Raw genomic sequence first — 20,141 nt, 5'->3', positions numbered from 1 at the left:
GCAGTGGCATAGCAAGGAGCGGGTAGAGGGGGTGGTCCACCCCAGGTGGTACATTTTTGGGGGCGGCATTATTGGCCAAAAGGCTCAGTACAATTTGTATGTAAGCAGCAGGGTTTGGAAAAAATATCACACATGAATGAAAAAGTAAAATTCTCTAGTTTTTTTCCACAAATGCTACAAAAATAATTTTCAGACTGTCCTTCTATGACGGCATCAGACACAGCAGTTGAAATTTATGAGGCAATAACAAAAATAAACATAAACATTACACCATTAATAATTTCTAAGAAGATAAACAACTAATTTATAATTTCGTTTCGTTATCAATCTGAATGCGTTCTTGGTCTGCGCAGAAAACATCCCCACCTATCACTTGTACACTACACTGGTTCTGGTTTTTGCAGAGTAATTATATTAACTAACTAGTCATTTAGCCCGTTACAATAACGGGCGCTAGAACAGTAGTGCATAAACATTAGTAGGAACAGTCTATATTAAATGGCAAGAGACTTTGACCTCATTCTTTTTGTTGGTCGTATTTTTCTTTTGTTGATGTTTACTTGCTGAGCTGACCGTTCTTCGTGGGCTGCCGCCGTGTATTGTGTGTCTTTTCTATGACAGCAATACTGTCTTGTACGGCTCTATTCAATAAGGGCGCGTAGATAATTTAGTTCAAATGGCTCTGGAATATGTGAAGAGCAACAGGTGCAGAACTTTATTTACGTGCACCTTTATTCGCTGCACCCAAATGTGGTCGTCCTTTTGAGGCTCGCCTTTTTGTGCGCGCCCTTATTGAAGGATACCGTCTTGTGCGTCCGCTGGCTTGTTCGTCCGTAATATACGTCCGTAATATACCTTTAATTTTCTCTGGTGGTAATACAGGCATGCGCGTCGGTAATATGCCTTTAATCTCCTGTGACAGTAATACTGGCTTGTATGTGGCTGTAATATGCGTCACTGTATTGTGTACCTTTAATTTCCTCTCGCAGTAATACTGGTTTGTATTTCCGTAAAATGCCTCTAACTTTCTCTGACAGTAATATCGCGCATAGCACCGTGCCCCGCGCATGTGCACTTCATCAGAAGACACCCACACACGGACACCTGGACGCACATAGGGATTTTATATACAGTATATAGATAATTAGAACACAGTGTGTCTATACTATATTCTTGTCTAGTTGATGCTTATAAATAATTATATGTAAAAATTATTACTGTTTCTCTATATATGAATAAATCTATGCAAAATTTATCTTAATTTTTCTCTATACATCATTTTCATTTTATATTTAAATAGATTAACATATTCAGATATGTTGGAGGGCAACAAATTGAAGCACCGCCCTGCCCTGAGCAGCAGGAATTCTAGCTATGCCACTGCTGAGAGGATCTTTCTACCAGATGATCTGAATGCCCCTTTATCCAAGATGAATTTTCCATATGCAGAAGAGCAGCCTGGCAGTAGAACAGTGGCACCAAGTGCCACATCCAGATACCAAGAAGACAAACGGAATAGAGGAGTGTTAGTCAAAGTTTATAAATATATTACTTATATTTTAGTACAAATTACCAACCACAGAGATGCAGTCTGCACATCTAATCAGCAGCTCTAGTCAGGGTATGCTAAACTGAAGTAGTGAGTCTTCAGATGGGATTTAAAACCTGAGACTGAAGGGGAATCTCTTATATTAGCAGACAGACCATTCCACAGCTTCAGGGTCCTGTAACTAAAAACTCAGCCATCCGCTGTTATTTTGTTAATTCTTGAAATGTGAAGTAGGCTGACATCTTGCAATCTCAATGTACATTCTGGTTTGTAAGTAATGATGAGTTCAGATAAGTAAGCCGGACCTTGGCCATTTAAGATTTTATATGTTAAATGGAGGATATTGAAATCTGCCCTAAACTTAACTGGGAGCCAGTGTAAGGACTTGAGAACTGAAGTTGGGTATTTATATTTTCTGGTTCATGTAATAATTTTTGTAGCAGAATTTTGAATTAACTGAAAGCTGCATAAAGAACAATTTGAACAGCCAGTGAATAACATATTGCAGTAGTCAATCTTACTACAAATAAATGCACAAATTAATTGCTCAGTGTCTTGCATATTTAGAAAACGACTTAATCTTCCAACATTTTTAAGATGTTTTGCATTGTTGAATAGTCACCAACATTATACAGTGAAACTACATGTGCCTGATATGTTCACTGTCCGAACAAAACAGAAGCACTTCACTGTATGCGCTTGCTAGAGCTTGCACTCTTCTGGATGAAATGTGTCCGTTCTGAAATGAACAAAGTAACGCATCATTTTCATGTCCTCTTCTAATTTTCTGGTAATCTGCATTTTCCTTACAGAGGTTTATTTGGTAAACAAAACACATATTTATTGCAAATGTGGTAATGCACAAGCGTAACTCTTGTTGAACTTTCACAATGCTTTTTCGAAGAAAGAAATCACTACTGCCTATTTAAAGAAATGGCCCATGGGGTGTTTATTGTTACTTGTGGTGCGCTTAAAAGTGTGCTGTGTGAAGCGCAACCAAACTAGCTGGGGTTTGAAACAAAGTAATCATCTTTTGATTTGAGAAAAAGCAAATGCACTTTGAGTGGGAAGACAAGATGTAAGGTGAGCAAGTGGGGATGACAGGGAGAGATAAGGACAGCAAGTCTTATTCATCTTATTCTGTGCCCACACTTTCATTCTGAGACTATGCTGATTGTATTACTGGGCTCAGCAGTAGGAAATGTGAAGTTTTTTGCTGAAAACATCAAATTGAAACAGATGTTATTATTCTTCTCCTACCTTGAAAGATGAACTGCAGAATACAAAAACCGTATAATATCGATCATCCATTACATTTTCTAAGCTGGAGCATTAAAGGTCTCAATCATGAACTCAAGAGGAAAATAAATGTGCTTTAACATCTCAGCTCCCTGAGGTCAGATATGGTGTTTTGGCAGGAGATGTACTTAAATAGTAAGTATAAATCTCACTTGAAAAAAAGATTGCATTGGCTAAGTTTTTTATTCTAACTATAAGAAGACCAGAGGGAAGGAAGTGTTTGATGTACAGTATAAGGTAAGCCACATTACAGCCACTTTCAGGGCCCAAAGGGTGTAACTGTTATGCCAAAAGCAAAAGGAGAATGGAGGACAAGGAGAGAAATGTGGGAAAATGAGTATGTGTCAAAACCGTGAATTCTTTCACTCAGCCAACCAAAACCGAATGTAAGACAAAAGTCAAAGCTGTAATTCAGAAGCTACCAAAAACTGGGAATTCTTTTCAAGTAAAAAAACAACAATGTTTTCAGGGTTATCCAACACTCCTGGGGGGTATTTTCCGTACGTCGCTTAAATCATCCGAGATCAGATGCCTGATCTTGGATGAGTTAATGCCGGTGAAACTCATCCGGGATAAGTTGGTTTTTCAAACGCAGCCGTGTAGTAGATTAGTCGAGCTGGATCTAATCATCCGAGATGAATGCGCACGCCCGTGCTGAGTGAAAAGCCCATATATATTGAGTCTAGAAAACATGATCAGCAAGTCTTTGATAGGCTTAAACAAAATGACAAAAGAACGGGTGCATTTTTTTCACACAAGCTGTGTGCCTGTGTGTGTGTGTTAGTTAGTTAGTTACTCGAAGGATTTCAAGATTTAATATGCACAAGGGGTAACACTGCAAAAGCAGCCCAGAGCAGAAAAGACGGCTGGCAAAAAGTGGCTGACAAATTAAACGCTAAGTAGTGTGCATTGTACTTACTGAAAGCAGCGTTTCATTTCCTATGTGTCAGATGACTTATTATTTAATATGTCATAATTCCAGATCAAACGTGAGCACAAGGAGAACATGGGAACAGGTTAAAGTGAAGTACAAGAATATACTTCAAACTGGTAAATATTGGTATATAACTATTTAAAGAATTGTTGACATAAATAATCATATATAATATAAAAAACATTAATGTTAAAGCTAATAAGAAGGTAGACAAGCAAAAAACAGGTGGAGGTCCACGTGGTCCAGACCTAACCCCTGCAGAAGAGTTGGCTCTCCAGCAAAATGCCCATCGCCCTGTTTCTGAGGGCATTCCAGGGGGAAGCTCCTCCTCAGAACCAGTGGCAGGATGCAGTGGTCACTTCATTTCAGGTAAAGGATGGTCATTGCATATATTTGTCCTCAATGTATGCCATAGGTAGGTTCCATATAGCCCTCTTTTTTTGTTGGGTCAGTTGCAGGGAATGTCATATCCTTTGAACCTGTGTCTGACCAACGAGATATTGACGAAGGTCAAATATTTGAAGAAGACACTGTGTCTGATTATTCATCAGGAGGAGAGGTACTTTTTCCAAATAATGTTTGATCAAACTCCACTCTGATCAGTCCCATGTGCCCCAATCACATTTGGAAATCCTGGTAATGAGAATGTTAGGCTGATTGAGAGATTCTTCATGGAACTGTGGGTGTATTACCTACCTGCAATGGCATGAAACGCCTCTTTTATTGTCTGCACACGCAGGTGTCCAGGAAACACTGTGAAAACCCAAAGGAAATATTTCAGAGCCAAACAGACTTTACGAATTGCCTGGCAAACTGCACTTTTAGATAGATTTTCCGCATTGCCTACAGTACATAAAAAAGTGCCGCTTGCAAAAAACCTCCAAGCAATGCATACTGTCTGTGTGGTTGTGAGAGCCCGACTTTGCCGAGTTTGACTTTGAATATAAGGTCCTAATACATTTTTGAGGTAGAATATTCCTCCTCGGCTAAAGCGGTATCTTTCAAAAAGAATTTCCTCTGGGAGCAATAAAGGATCTTGCCGTTTGCGCAAAACCCTCTCTATATGAAATTCTCTTCATATAATTTGCGCACCGATATCAATCAGTCGCTCATTCATGAACGGTGAAGCCATGACTGAATGAATTCCATGCACGGACACTGATTAAGTGTGTGAGCTAATCCTTGTTTACATCAAACAAACCTGCTCTGAGTAGGTTTGAGGATTAGGATGTGTTGCTATGACAACACATCCAGCAAGAGTTTCGTAAAACCGACAGATCCAGGATCAGGCCAAATCGTCAACAATTACATCTGGCTAAACGAGTAATCCACATACGAAAAATACCCCCCAGGATGATGCAGGTATTTAAACACAGGCTTTAATACTGTTGTGGTGGTGACGCGGGCACTAAGTCACTCCCCTAGCGATGCATCATGACAATAGTAGTATAAAATGGTACTGTCTGTGCAAAACAAGATAACATTGCTATAATAATAATAATATAAAAAATAATTTTAATGTAGTAAACAAGTTTTTAGTTTTTAGCTATACAAGAAAGTTTTTAACATTAGCACTGGATTTACTATAGTTAACCAGAATAGAACTACCTACACAAGTCTGCATAGAAATTTATTTAAAGAGAAGTACATTTTTAAAGCAAGATGAATCGTAACAGCTATATTATGGTGGTGGGAAAATTCAGGAAAATAAAACAATTCTGGGCAATATATATGGGCCATATCTGGATAATGAAGAATTCATATAAAGTTTTTGAATTAATTCCCAAAATGATCTCTCATGTTCATATAATGACAGGAGACTTTAATTGGGCTAAACCTTAATTTAGAGAGGCCATCAACAACTAACTACAATATCTAAAATCTCCACATTAATTTCTGTGTTTATCAAAATTATAACCTGTGGAGGTTTGTCTACCCATATTCAAGACAATATTCTTTTTCTCACTAGTGCATTATAATTAATATTGCAAGTATAATCCTCATCCTGTCTCTAACCATGGCTTTACATATTTGGAATTCAGCTCATTATACTCTAGTAATACAACTCACCATTACTGGAAGAAGATTTTATTATCTACACAAATTGATATTTTCAGATAGACAAACACGACTCCAAAGAAAGCTCTTGGAATGTAAATGACCACCCAATCATTGACTTTACAATATCAGACTTTCATTATATTTGAATTTGATCTTTGATCACCAGGGCAATACAGCAACTAATTTTTTAAGTCACAGCCAGAAGGGATCTGACTCCATCTTTGAGTGTCACTCCATACCATTGCCTAAGCCACCAAGAAGTATCCACTTCACTGAGTAGGACCTCCACTTCACATTCACTGAAGTTTTTTTCCCCCGTGCTTTTGCCATTTTCTTTTCACAAAACACTGAATGTAACAGGCTATTTATATTGATTTCCACATTCAAAGGGCCATAATTCTGGGAGGAATCGAGGTGGGGCAACAGGCACGTGCATGTATGTTACATTTCACGCTGACCAGAATTTATGGAGCTGAAGTGTGTGGAACTTGGCTTACGCACGATTTTGTGTAACTGATTTTTTTTGTCCTTACGCCATGTTATAGTGTGAATTCTATGCACAGACTTATACATGACGCCCCAGGGGAGAGAAAGTGAGAGCTGAAATCAATAAACTACCAAGAGTCTGAGGGTGATGATCAAAACACTAACCAAACTAACAGAGCAGGTGAAAGATCCGATTACTAAAAAGATTTACACTAATCGAACACAACGGTATTGTTTAGCAAATTATGCACACACGTTAATATGAAACTTGCTTCCTCCCCATGTTCCCAAGTCTTCCAGAACCTCCAGGAGTCTCCCAGAAATCAAGCTCTCCTCCCGGACTGTCGCAAGCCATTTCCAGTCTCCTGGAAGTCCCTCTTATTCCATTGGACTGAAAACTAAAAGGGGGTTCCTCCCATGGGTGCCCAGTGGATTGAAACCCCAAATGGCACTGTGACCCTGATGCCAGTACAAATGTCCCTGTGAATTCCCCCCCCCCCCCCCCGGTCCCTTTACTGTTTACATTCCTCTCCCCCAAACCTCCCCGAAATCAGTTCTGCAAGGGTGGGATGTCTGTGATGACATCGCATGTTGGAGGCCTGGCGATCACGTAGGAACCTGACATTGTTACCAACCTCAAAAGACCTGTAGTAATTTGGGGAAACTCAAAAGTAGAGGTGACCGTGATCCAAAACACCATATAAAATGGGCAGTGATTTCATGTAAAATAACAATTAAGAATATCAATATACATGAAAAGCAAACACATGTACGTAGTCATGGTAGAAATTAAGCCGGGGGTACAAAATTAAAAGTTGAACTGTTTTGATTCCTACCACTGGGATGGATGGAGGCAATAGAAATAGCAAAAGCCAGACCTGCCTCCTAACAGGTCTGAATATATCATAGACTCTGAAAGGACAAGCCAAAAAAAAAATATTACTTCTTATTATTCTGTGCTCACAAGATATTTTTACTTGTAAATGAGAACGTTCTGAGTGCTCATGAGATATTGTTTTGCGCACACACCATAGTGTTTCAGGGATACATGTACATATTTTCTGTAGACCTGTTCTACTTCCGAAAGTTTAACTGTTTTATCGTGTAACATGTCAGAAAGATGACATGGATATGGAATTCATAGACCTATACTGTATTTTAAGGTGGGTCTTTCCTATAAAGACATCATTTGTTCACTTGCAACTTGACATTGGTGCGTCTTTTCCTAACCTCATTTGAAATGAATTCTGACCTTTCGTGGCTTGTTTCACAGGAAAGGTTACAGCAAAGTGGTTGGGTTTATACAGAATGAATTCCAGTCATCATGCAGACTCCATGTTGTTCGTTGTCAGACCATTTTTACGACACTCTATTACATATTTTCCCGTGTGCTCAAGATTTTTTGTCATGTGCATGGGATAATTGGAAAGTTTCCTGTGCGCACGCAAAAGTATCTCGTGACACAAAATATATTATATAGAAACAAGAATATCAAAGGGTGACAATAATCCTACATTGTAGGATAATAGTTTTCATGAAAGGGTTGAAGGGGGGCCTCATTTACATCAATGCCAGAGTTGACCCTGGTGGTTACGCCATTTTTTTCCCACTTACTGCTGACTTCAAAACCAGAAACAAGTAGAAACCATGAAGATGCTTTTGCATCCAAGCCCAATTTTCTAATCAGACTTCAAAGTCATTGGAAAAACCAAAAGTTCAGAAACTAGTGATTTGCACTATGATCGTTCAAGTTTTCCATCTAGATTGTGGATACAAATAAATTGTGCCGCCAGTACTTAAGGGGTTGTGATGGTAATGTAGATGCTACACTTCCTAAAGAACGTTCCTTGGCAAGTGAGAGCAGTGTACAGGTAAGGGGATGGATAACATAGCAGCGAAAATATGCAAAACAAATTAATGTTGTGGGACCATGGATTAAATAATCACTATTATCGGGAATATTATAAAGTTAACAGCACAGAAATATACCTAAAATAAAGAACCCATATGTACTTAATCCATCCATTATCCAACCCGCTATATCCTAACTACAGGGTCACGGGGTTCTGCTGGAGCCAATCCCAGCCAACACAGGGCGCAAGGCAGGAAACAAACCCCGGGCAGGGCGGCAGCCCACCGCAGGGCACACACACACACACCAAGCACAATTTAGAATCGCCAATGCACCTTTCTTGGTAAAGAAAATGTCTTGGTAGTTGTTTGATGAAATATTTTTGGCCCATGTTGGGTATTTGAAGGGGTATTTTTGGCACTCGATAAAACTGAATTTGACTCCCCTGTTTTATAATTTGCAGTATAACTAAGTGGCCTTTGTGACAAAATCCAAATCGTACAGGATCACCCTGTGATGCCGTACTTATCCTGCTGCTGCTCCATCTCTAGTGACGATACGATTATCCTACAGGAGCACTTCTGCTTTACGTTCCCACCCTTCTCTGTGTGATTCCTCCCTTAAGCTTCCTTTCTGTGACCATTCGAATACCCCGTCGTCAAGAGTAAATTTTCGCAGAGTTCTCAATGTTTCTATAAAAACTCTGGTCAAGAAGGATGCCAGTCAAATCAAAAGAAGGCAAACAATCAATCCAAAAGTGATCAGGATTTTAGATTATGGCAAGAGATCCTGCTGCAGATCAGGCAAGACCAGGAGGCAGGAGAACTTCTTACACACTTGGCAGCCTGTGGCGACAGAATATTTTTCTTTAAGTATTTCATTAGGGCGTAATGTGGCTTTCGTTCAGGACAAACTGCCGCAATTGCAGTTTTAGGAGCAGGACGAACTCTTTTTTTGCTTTTTAAATATATAAAACCACTGCACTGGTCAGTAAAATTCATGTCTTAGCCAGCAAGCAGAAGTAGTTTAAGGGCTATTTTAATATTCTCTTACAATGTGGGCACACATCCGCTGGGGTTTGTGTTCATTTGAATTGAGCTGTGGGGGCGTCCTCACGTCTCCTTCAGTGGCCAAAGAATACAGATGGAGCTTTTTTCAGTCGTGAGAACTGTTAAATATTCACATGATGAGCTGATTAGAATTAAGAAAAAAAAGAAGAAAAAAAGCAGCTCTGCATCTCTAAAAGCAGGGCAGGTGTATGTTGAGCTCATTTGCTGAAAATAACATGGCTGTGTGGGCACACGTAGGGCTGGCTTCTAGCCCTGTGAAGTATAGAGTGTTGGATTGAAGCAGGCAGCGTCTTCCCATTTTCAGTGTAATTTCGTCAGGTGAGGGAGACTTCCAAAGAAACAAATCGTATTTAATCAATGATTTGAATAAAATATTATATTGTGCACTATAATCGGAGTAGCACTGGAGGTTGCCAGGCTGTGGCTCTTTAAGGATTGTCCAAACCAGAGCCATCCAGCAGGCTTGAATTTCAAGTCCTTTTCACTCCTGTCTATGCTTCCTATTTTTTCAAATGGAGTTTAGATAAGAGTCGTGGTCTATGGATATTCACTGTGTTAAAATACGGCGGATATTTTGTCATGGCATGTTTGCCTTTCGGTCAGAGTGGTGACTCTGAGGCTAGGGATCTGCGCCAGCAATCGGAAGGTTGCTGGTTCGAATCCCATAAACGTCAGAAGTGACTCGACTCCATTGGGCCCTTAAGCAAGGCTCTTAACAATTGCAATTACTCCGTCTTGGGTATGACGTTAATCTGCATCCAGCCCTGTAAGTGTAACCGACTGCAATCCGCCTTTCCCTGCGTTGTGTAAGTGATCGTCACGTAGGGTTAAAACACAAGCTTTTATTTTCCTTCTCCAGAAAATCTTTTCAAAACAAAAGGAAACAAATAGACAGGGCGTCACATAAACGTCTTCTCCCCTCTGCCCTTACAGCGTCCACCGCGCTTCTCGCCTTTTTATTTATACAAACACATTACATATAAAACTATTTACAAAAAAATGACTCCAATTTTCCAAAGAGAACTATTTACAATACACATAGCTTTATACAAAAAAAATCCTAATTTTATAATTATATATTCTTAACAAATGAAAATAAAAATAAAAGAAAAATATATATAGCATACCTTTTCAAAACAAAAGGAAAAAATAGACAGGGTGTCACATAAACGTCTTCTCCCCTCTGCCTATTAAATAATGAATTAAATCGATTATAACTTATTAACACAAAGTAAATGAAATAAAAATTGGGAAAAAACTGAAACCACAACCTACCCCTAGAGCATCCACTGCGCTTCTGGCGTTAGAGCCAAAAACGTGGTACGTGAAGGTTGTGAGGTATGACACTAATTAACGCCTCTACTACAACAGATTATATTGTTGGTATAATATTAACTATTTACAGGGATCAACACTTTTTGGGGAAGTTCATAACTAAAAAAAAATAAAATTATAAATAACATTTTACACTTTGCTACATAAGCAGATCATCCAACTTGCAGGGAAAACTCGAAAGTTTGGTACCAGGATTGGCACTCCAGCCACTGTACAAAACCTCACACTGTCCCAGTGTGGTGCTGAGGTGTCACCCGCTGCATGGCTGCACTCGGATCTCAGTCCGAGTGGTTCATTGTGTGGTGCGTGCTGTAATCAACGCATGCTCCCAACCTCTTTCTTCCTCTCTCTCTCCCATGTTTGCCTTTCCAAATAGACAGAAATGTTAAATTTCTTTAGTTATTGGTTTTTTACTTTGATTGAAATAGCAAAAGGGCATCTAGTGTGGGGAAGATTGATACTTTCTTGCCCACAGGGTTAATCAAGGCTGTAATGTCGCTCCTCAATAATTAGAACAACTGTGATAGAAGTAAGACATTGTTTGGGAGGTAAGCAACACATAACTACAAGATCTGGGATTTTATGCGTGGCACGAGGACACTTGCATGTTTGTTAAAACTGGTAAAAGCCAGTCCCTGTGTAGAGAGTCCTATGCGGAATATTGTGGAGTGACTGGCAATTGGCACCACCTGAGATTATGTCTGAATAGGATCTCTGTATATCTGTGTGTGTGGTAATCTTGAGGTGTGGGTGATTTCCAAACCAAATAATAAACCTGATAAGTTTCACAAATCCTACAATAATACATTCAGATAAGCCAGGAATGCTTGCAGTGACCTACATACAGTCGCGTCGACCATAAACGCTCTAATAGTTCATATCACATGACATTGTTCTGTTTGAATACACACATGAAAGCACACATCGTTAAAATGCACAGTTAAGGCAAAAATAAAAACGTTAAAGAATTATAAGTTAAAGGAGAATTGTGCAAGTCATTGGTTGAGGAATGATTCAGTGTGCAAAACAAATGGATGTGACTCATGCGACTCATTTTCGGGTAATGATTCAGTTCACAAATCAACTGAACGAGAATGTTGCACCTCGTACTTGGGAAAAGATTCAGTTCATGAATCAAATGAAAGAGAATCATGTGACTCATCTGCCCGTAATGACTCAGTTTGAACTCAAAGGAATTTGTGAGTGACACATGTCCGATGCAATCAATGAGCTGTAAAAAAGTGTGCATGAAAGTAAAGCTGAAAACAAATGATTTTTAGAAATTAGAATAAGATTTTAATTTTGTATGTCTACTTTGTTGACTGTAAAAAGAGATGTAATTGTTTTAGTTTAATGTAATGTTTATATTCACTTTGTAATAACAATTTGTACAATACAACCAAGTAATACATTCTAATATAAATGTGTTGTTACTGTATTGTACTTGTACAATGAACAAGAGAATCATCAGCAATGAAATTCTTGTAATAATTCAGATTGAGCTTGAAAATGTTATAAGTGAACGATAAATCATAAATCATTCTGGCAGTACTTTTACATGCTCTTTAAACATCGACCTGTGAAACAAAAGATGCTGACGACATCATACATGTGCTACAGAAATCCTGTTAAGCTTTTCTGAATCTATTTGTTTCTTATTCAAAAAAGAACAATTCGCAAACTCCTGATTAGAAGCTTTCACACTGGAAAGCCAAATACAATTAGTTAGCATTTAGAATTTAATATTAGAATTTGAAAGATAGTTAAATGTTTTGAACTACATTATGTTATACTGTATTACTTCCTATGTTAAAATGGTTGAATAAGAGTTAAATTTCTGAATTCTGCGATTTTTCCAAGAACTAAGAATAGTTAGAAAAAAACACATCACATGACCCCTAGTGTTCGTACTTTAGTGTAATACAGTATGTGTAGTTTGTTATGTAAATGTGTTATTGTAGTTCTAAAAAAACATTTATTGGTGTAAACATTTTATAAAATATTCTCCAAATTAGAGAGAATGCTGAATAATAATTGAATTAATTGATGCTGATAATCTTGTTTACCGGAGATAAACGGTATTACATTTGACATGAATGCGTTTAGTACTTCATATGTTAAGGAAATGTTTGCATATTTTGGGATTTCATGTCAGTTATGCATGGTAATGGATTTAGAAAACCATTTAAAATATTTGTTACGTGCGTATCACTTTGTACATTACACTAGCATAGTGAAACCCTTGTTAATGGTAGGTTAGTTTCGATCGCGTTGTGCATTTACAAACAACTCTTCACCTCATTCTTTATGCTCTTGTTGACGTTCTTCCACCCTGTTTTAGACTTCGTATGCCACACAGTTTATTGTCTTAACACTGGCCACCTGTCTTTGTTTATATGACATTATTATTATTCTGGTCCTCTTGTGAATGCTAGATGACATTACACCCAGATAAGGTCATCTTATCGCTTTGCATATATACCGATTGTTTTGTCTTGGTAGAGTAATATATTGCTCGACTTTCCCCTTCTGTATTATTAATATGTAGCCTTTGTCAGAATGCCTTAAATCTCCCAGACTTACCACTGTATGTAAGGTACTGTACCATATAACTTCTACCCACCTTCTCTTCTACATCTATAACCTCAGGCAATTAGGTGTAGTAAAAGACAAGCAGGAGTTAAGTTACAACTCAAACAATGTATTATTGGTAATATTCATAAATAATAACAATATGCAAAGTACATTTGAATATTGGAAACCATACAACCTGATAAATGGTGATGTGTAGTTTAGGCAGCACACAGACTTGTTAGTTACTTAAAATGTCTCTAGTTAAGGCATCATTTATGGTCAGCTTTCTTCAGAACAGGCCGCATGCCTGTCTCAATATGGCTACCGACCTGTGCTCTTAATTGTGTTGTCCTTCTTAGTTCATGGTGTGAGAGATCATTCATCAGTTTGGTAAGAGAGAGAGGCAGAGTGAGATAAAGCAAGCAAATTTATGGGTTTTCTGTCCAACCCCTGCAGCCAATAGGGTGTTATAGTACTTAAAGGCTTCTGATACAAGGGAGTTCCAAACAGCTATACTTCAGACCAATGGGGGAATAGAACATCTTAACACCTGCCTCCCCCCAATACCATATGTTAAGGTAAAGCTTGGCAGTTAGGCAGCCTGGCTTTCTGTGAGAGTTGAGAGACAGAGAAACACTTACAAAACTTGTTTCAGGCACTTCCCGCAAATCCTGCCGTAAAATTCAAACAGACTCAGTCCTGGTGGTGGTGGGGTTGTTAAGGGGGGGGGGGGGGGGGGGGGGTGGTTGTAAGCATGAAAGCTTCTAACTAATGTAACACTAATATTACATTGCTTTGCCTAAGTTACAAATAAAGACATACAAAATATTTATCAACTTATATGCAAAATATCACATCACAACCCCGATGTATACTGGTTCAAACATAAACTGCTCAAAAAATACGGAATGCTGTAAATTTGCTGCAAATTGTTTTTGTTCTTACCTCAGCCCACTGGATACCAGAACTGTTCTTCATTCCATGCAATGGCTGCATGTCAAGAATTCTACAACATTCTCGACAATTCACTAGTCATCTCATGGATACAGATAAGCAGGCACATGAACTCTTTAGATAGTTGAATTGCTGTTACGTGGTTTTGAATTCTTACTTTAACTTGTTGTGCTTTGGTCCTATTAAGAGAAGGTGTGGGCTGAATGGACATCTTAGCTGATGTCACCAGGATGTGCTTCGCTTGCAGTACGTAGAAGCTGTGTCTGTGTGGCCGAGACAAGGTGATCTCCTTTAGCTCACGCTGAGGTCCACTGGAAGTTACCACAATAGAAATGTGCAAACTGGTGTGGCTCATTGTGTAATTCCACAAAAAGACACCGGTGAATTATTTTTCTTGTGTACTGTATGTGTTTTCTTTCAAAGAGTTTAAATGTTATATTGGTTCATTTTTGGTTAATAAATCTGGCATTTTAATTTTTGTACATACTTTTTTCTTTCATGTGTCATGTCCATAGACATGATCTTTAAGTGAAAGGACCTGGAAATGAGATGTAGTCAAAGTGCCAGACAAGTTTGTTAACCAGAATTCCAGTCTATCTTTGTTCAACCCAATACACTAACCAAGAATCAAAGTCTAAATGTCAGAAGTTAACATCGTTTACACCAGAAAACACTGAAAGATTTGTTTGCTAATACACAGAGTAATCGTAACCTCAGATGATTGCGGAAGTGTTAGACCTGAAATTAAATGGTCGTGATGAGGACATCCTGTGTCATTCAAATTTCGACTAATATTCCTGTGGTCACAACCAACATGAACATCTGAACATGGTGGCTCCCATAACAAAAATGAAACTTTATCACAGCACAACTTTCTCAGGATATTTCATACGTAAAAAACAAGGCCAGAATTGAATTCCTTGGGTTAAAAACCCCATAACAGATACACATACTTTGTCAAAAAGATTTCAGGAATGTCCAAATACCAGTCATAACAGTTTAGCTCAATAAAAAATAACCTAAACTTCATACTTTTCAACACAAGACTTTAGCCACCAGACTTCTGCTTGGCCTTTGATATCTAAAGAGATTGGGCCGTGTGGTGTTAACGCTTCCAGATATAATCCTGGTCGCCTACACCCTGGACCAAAGCCAAGTTTGTGATGGTGAACTTCTACTGCAAGCCGAGCGAGAAGCTCATTAGGGGCCTGTGCCTGTGCATGTATTGGTTCTATTTTGCTTCCATAATGGGTTCTCCATTTTTCTCCTTTCTTTTTTATTATTTTATTCAGTGTCTTTAAAGAGTAGCTATTTGAATTCAGCAAAAAAAAATACAGTGCTATCTATTGTAGTTGAAAAATTACATATAAAAATTCATAAACTTACTACATATATCAGATTTTAGATACAGAACTCACTTTGGCACAGATAATAAATGTATGCTGTAATGTCGTGCTGCCAGGTTATGACAAATGTGTTCTGAGATTTTTCAGACAGATGGTTTGAATTAAAGTACATATTTAAGGTAAGGAAGACAGAATTTAATTTCCAAGGTCATGTACTGTAAGTACTACTTACTAAATATGGTGCATATTTATATGGTGCAGTAAGAATTTAATGACCTATAGGGCCTATAATGACCCTATAACTGGGGGTTGGAGGACCACTGAAATGTCACCAGCACAAGTTTGTTGTTCCTGTCTATGCTAGTAGAGACCACTGTATTCATTCCAAATTGGTTATTGTAAAGAGAGCCGTCAAGGCATTTCTGGACTCCATTCGTGCTAAAAAAAGCACTGGCAGCTTCTAAATTTTACAAATGATTCATCAATTATTAAATTATACCTGCAATTAGACATAGCAGACTATCATTTTAAAATTCTATATCCTTTATTAGAATATCAGTGGAAAAGGGTATCTATTTCACTTAAAATTAGACAAATAGACAATGTAAAATTCACTCTCAAGGGAACTTAGCCAAAGCATTTCACAAATATTTATTAATGCTCACTTTAATTAATTAATAATACTGACTCTCTTGTAACAATTAAAATGCATAAGTGATTACTTCATATTAAATCCTCAGAGTTATTGCTATCTAAGTGTATTGTGTTTGATTTAAAGAAGATGTCCCATTACTCTGTTATATCTGACTCACTTACTGTAAGCTAAAACTGTAGTGGGAACAGAGCACAGAAAAACATTGGGGCTGAGACCGAAAGATCAGCTGACGTCACCAGGGCAGCGCAGCGCTCATAGAGGTAAGAGACGGCCTCCGCATGGCTCACGGATGGAGCTCTAACACCACAAAGCACTCGCCTCTGAGACAGGTTCACAGCTCACCACTGGCATTTCACCACATTGCAGATCTTTGAACCGAGATGCTTAGTGGTGTGAGTGCATGGCAAATCAATTGGCGACGAGGATGGGATTCGCATTGTGGATGGGTGGAGTGTACATTAGTGGCAGTGCCACGCAAGCAAAGGCAGGGGCTGACACAAAGAGAAATCAGCTGACATCACCAGGGAAGCACACCGTTTAGAGTGATAAGAGATGCAGACATGCGTCATGAAGCGCTACAGGGGCTCCTTTATTCCAAAAGCAATACATCTAAATATTGCCTCACTGTGACTGGGACAGCCAAGTCAGCACTTTTCTTTCTTTTTAATATTCTTGCTATTGTGGTGTGTGTTCAGACCAAAGTGTGTGTGTATTTATTTATTTATGTACTTGCTTACTTATGTGTCTATTTATGTATGTATTTATTTAAAGAGCTTCTGTAAAAAGCCAAATTTCCCTCAGGAGTCAAATAAAGTTCTGTCTATACAGGCTCCATATGATTGACGAATGAAGCTGTCCGTTTAGTTCTCAGTGCAAAATGCTTGACTCTGATCCAGAGAATGCAGGTTCGCAGCTCACCACCCTCAGTTCACCACAGCACTTAGTGGTGCGAGTCCACTTCAAATCAGTTGGCGGTGAGGATGGGATTTACACAGCGGACAGGTGGAGTGTTATTGAGACACTGCACAGACAAAGGTGGGAGCTAAGACAGAGAGAGATCAGCTGACCATCACTAGTAAACAGAACTGCTCTCAGTGGTCCGAGACAGGCTCTGTGGGGCTGATGGATGGAGCTCTCCATTTAGCTCAAGACATAAAGTGCTCGCCTCTAAGCCAGAGAACAAAGATTCACAGCTCTGAACTGAGACATTTCATGTTATGAGTCTACTGCAATTCAAAAACCAACACAAAATTAAATATAGTCGCACATGGGAGTGTGGTCAGTCTCTTACACCACGCTATCTAGAACACTACCTAGAAAAGGATTGAAGTCACTTTTGCTTCCACCCAGATAGAATAAGAAGCCATTGTTGGATATGCACACTTAAGGAGCATCTTCAAGGCCCTAATGACATAATGATAAGAAGGTTTGAGAGTGGGTAAGCACGGTTATTTTCTCTTTCTCCCTTTTTACCTGTAGAATCACCCAGAACAGTTGTGACATCCGTTCTGTTCCAGGATTAGAGGTCCTGTCTCTTCTGTTTCACCACATAGATTGAGGAACCAAACATCTGCATTCATTTTCATACTCATGACTGAGGAAAACCAGAGCTAAAACTCCAGAAGCATCTCCTACTTACCCTGGACTCTAATGGTCTTGAACATTTTGTCTTGTTATTGGTGGCTTTTTCTTTGTTGGGCGTTAAATGGGGTACTGTGGAGATCCCCAAGCTTTTAATTTTGTATCTTAATTTTTTTGTGTTTGGTATCTTTTCTGTATCATTATACCATGCCACTGAAAATCTGGGTTAGTCAACCAGTAGAATCTACAGAAACCTTTACTTTGTCATTTTCCACCTTCACTTTGCCATTGAGAATCTTTACTCCTCTATAGTCCTCCCTAATGTCTTTTTCTTCCATTCTTATTGTTCTTCTTTCCTTCTCTGCACTCTCTTCTTTCATTTCTTCTTCCACACATTTTACCACTATTCCCCTCGTCCTCTGATTTGCAGTCTTTGTCATCACCCCCATTCTTTTCTGCGTGTCACCCTTTTGCCCTAACTGGTTTTTCATTCTTTTCTCTTGCCTTCTCCCTTTAATCTTTGCTCTTCTGATTTCTACTCCTCTCCTCACTCTAGACATCTTTCCCATTCCCTTTTGCTCAATTTCTTTTTCTTACTTGTTTCTCTTTTCTCCCCTGTCGTGCAACATGGAAGACTGAGATGAATGGAAACATTGCTTCCTTTAATTAGAATATATAACTCCTAAAGCAGTATAATCTCCATGACATGAGTGTAATTTATTTGACTCTTCCTTTTTTGTCACTGAATCTATCTCTATTTAAGCTCCGTGGAATAAATGGCCTATTGTGGTCATGTTAGATTAGTTAGTGCTTGGTATTGTTCTCCACTTAATCACCAGCCCCACTGCTCACTCTCATCCAGTAATGCGTCAGAAGCGTGATGCATCTACAGACGCTGAGGAAAATAAATTGCCATGCTACCTCCCAGAAGACCAGAGCGAGCAATCAGGATCATTGGGTCCGAGTGGAGTGATGCCATCAGTGGCTCCTCCAGTCCCTTCATCTTGTGGTTATAGCAGTGAAACTAAGCTCACATAAATGCTAAAACCTGCAACATCTGGATCATCCAACATTTTTTTCTTTAATTAAACATGTTCATGTGTTAGAAATGTATATGTGCATTAATCATTTTACCCCTTAACTTGATTTGATGATGTTCATCCAAGTAAAACATCAATCTAATATAAAAAAACTGTTTGTGCGTTTGTCTAGTATGCAAATCCACAGCATCCCACCAAATTTTACACAGATTGCCCATTTGTACAGGGGAAAAAAACATATGGTATGCTTTGTTCCAAAATGTTGTTGTCCTGCTTGTGTTCGTCTGTTGCGCAAACCTCACATTTCCACCAAATTTTTGAGTATTAATTTCTACAGGGGAGGAACATATTCTGTTTTTCGTTACGAAATTAGACTGCACCAGGTTACCTGTGCTAGTACGAAATAAGGACAACAGTAGCCAACAGCCCCCAACCCAGCCACAGGGGATGCACAAACCAGTGTGTTTCTTCGTGCCGGTCCCAAGCCTGGATAAATGGGGAAGGTTACGTCAGGAAGAGCATCCGGTGTAAAATTTTGCCAAATCAATATGCGGACAACAATACAAATTTCCATACCAGATCGGTCGAGCCCCAGGTTAACAACGACCGCCACCAGTACTGTTAGCCAACAGGGTGCTGGCGGAAATTAGGCTACTGTTGGCCGAAGAAGAAGAAGGAGAAGAAGAGGGGGGAGACGTGTCCGAATGCAGGAGGAGAGGAGGAAAGTAAAGAGAGTGGAACTGAGGGTAGGAACTTTGAATGTTGGCAGTATGACTGGTAAGGGGAGAGAGTTAGCAGATATAATGGAAAGAAGGAAGGTTGATATATTGTGTGTGCAAGAGACTAAATGGAAGTGAGTGAGGTCAGGTGGTGCATACCTTAGATGAGCCTGGAGGGTGATCCACAGATACACATGCAAGACAACATCTAACCATTCATTAGTGAATTCATCTATCCAGTTATAGGGTATAGGGGTCTGCCAACCACTTAATCCATCATTCATTGTAATCCTGTAAACAAAAGTAGACAAGAACTATAAAGCTGGGGTTTTCTGTCAAACCTTATCTTACCCATTTTTGTGTCTTTGAGATCCATTCCTTGTCGAAGGCCCAAACAATCATCTGTGTGTTCCCCCTTGGAGAATCGTGGACGGTCGACAGAGCAGATGAAGGCCCCACTTGGAGAATTGTGGACAATTATCAGTAGGGTAATCGAAGACAATCATTGGAGCAAGGACGCTTGCTTAATCAACTCACAGCAACCTACTTTGGAAACCGTCAGCGACCCATTATCTTTAACTACAACAACTGGCAAACCAAAGTTTCAGAAAGCCTGCTGTAAAGGGTTGGGGGCCGTTAAGTTAAAGCAGCTGAAATAAAAATCCAAAGAGTAGGATATCTTGGGT

Source organism: Erpetoichthys calabaricus, chromosome 18, assembly GCF_900747795.2.
Source record: "Erpetoichthys calabaricus chromosome 18, fErpCal1.3, whole genome shotgun sequence".
Lineage (NCBI taxonomy): Eukaryota > Metazoa > Chordata > Cladistia > Polypteriformes > Polypteridae > Erpetoichthys > Erpetoichthys calabaricus.
This window is presented reverse-complemented; position numbering follows the sequence as displayed.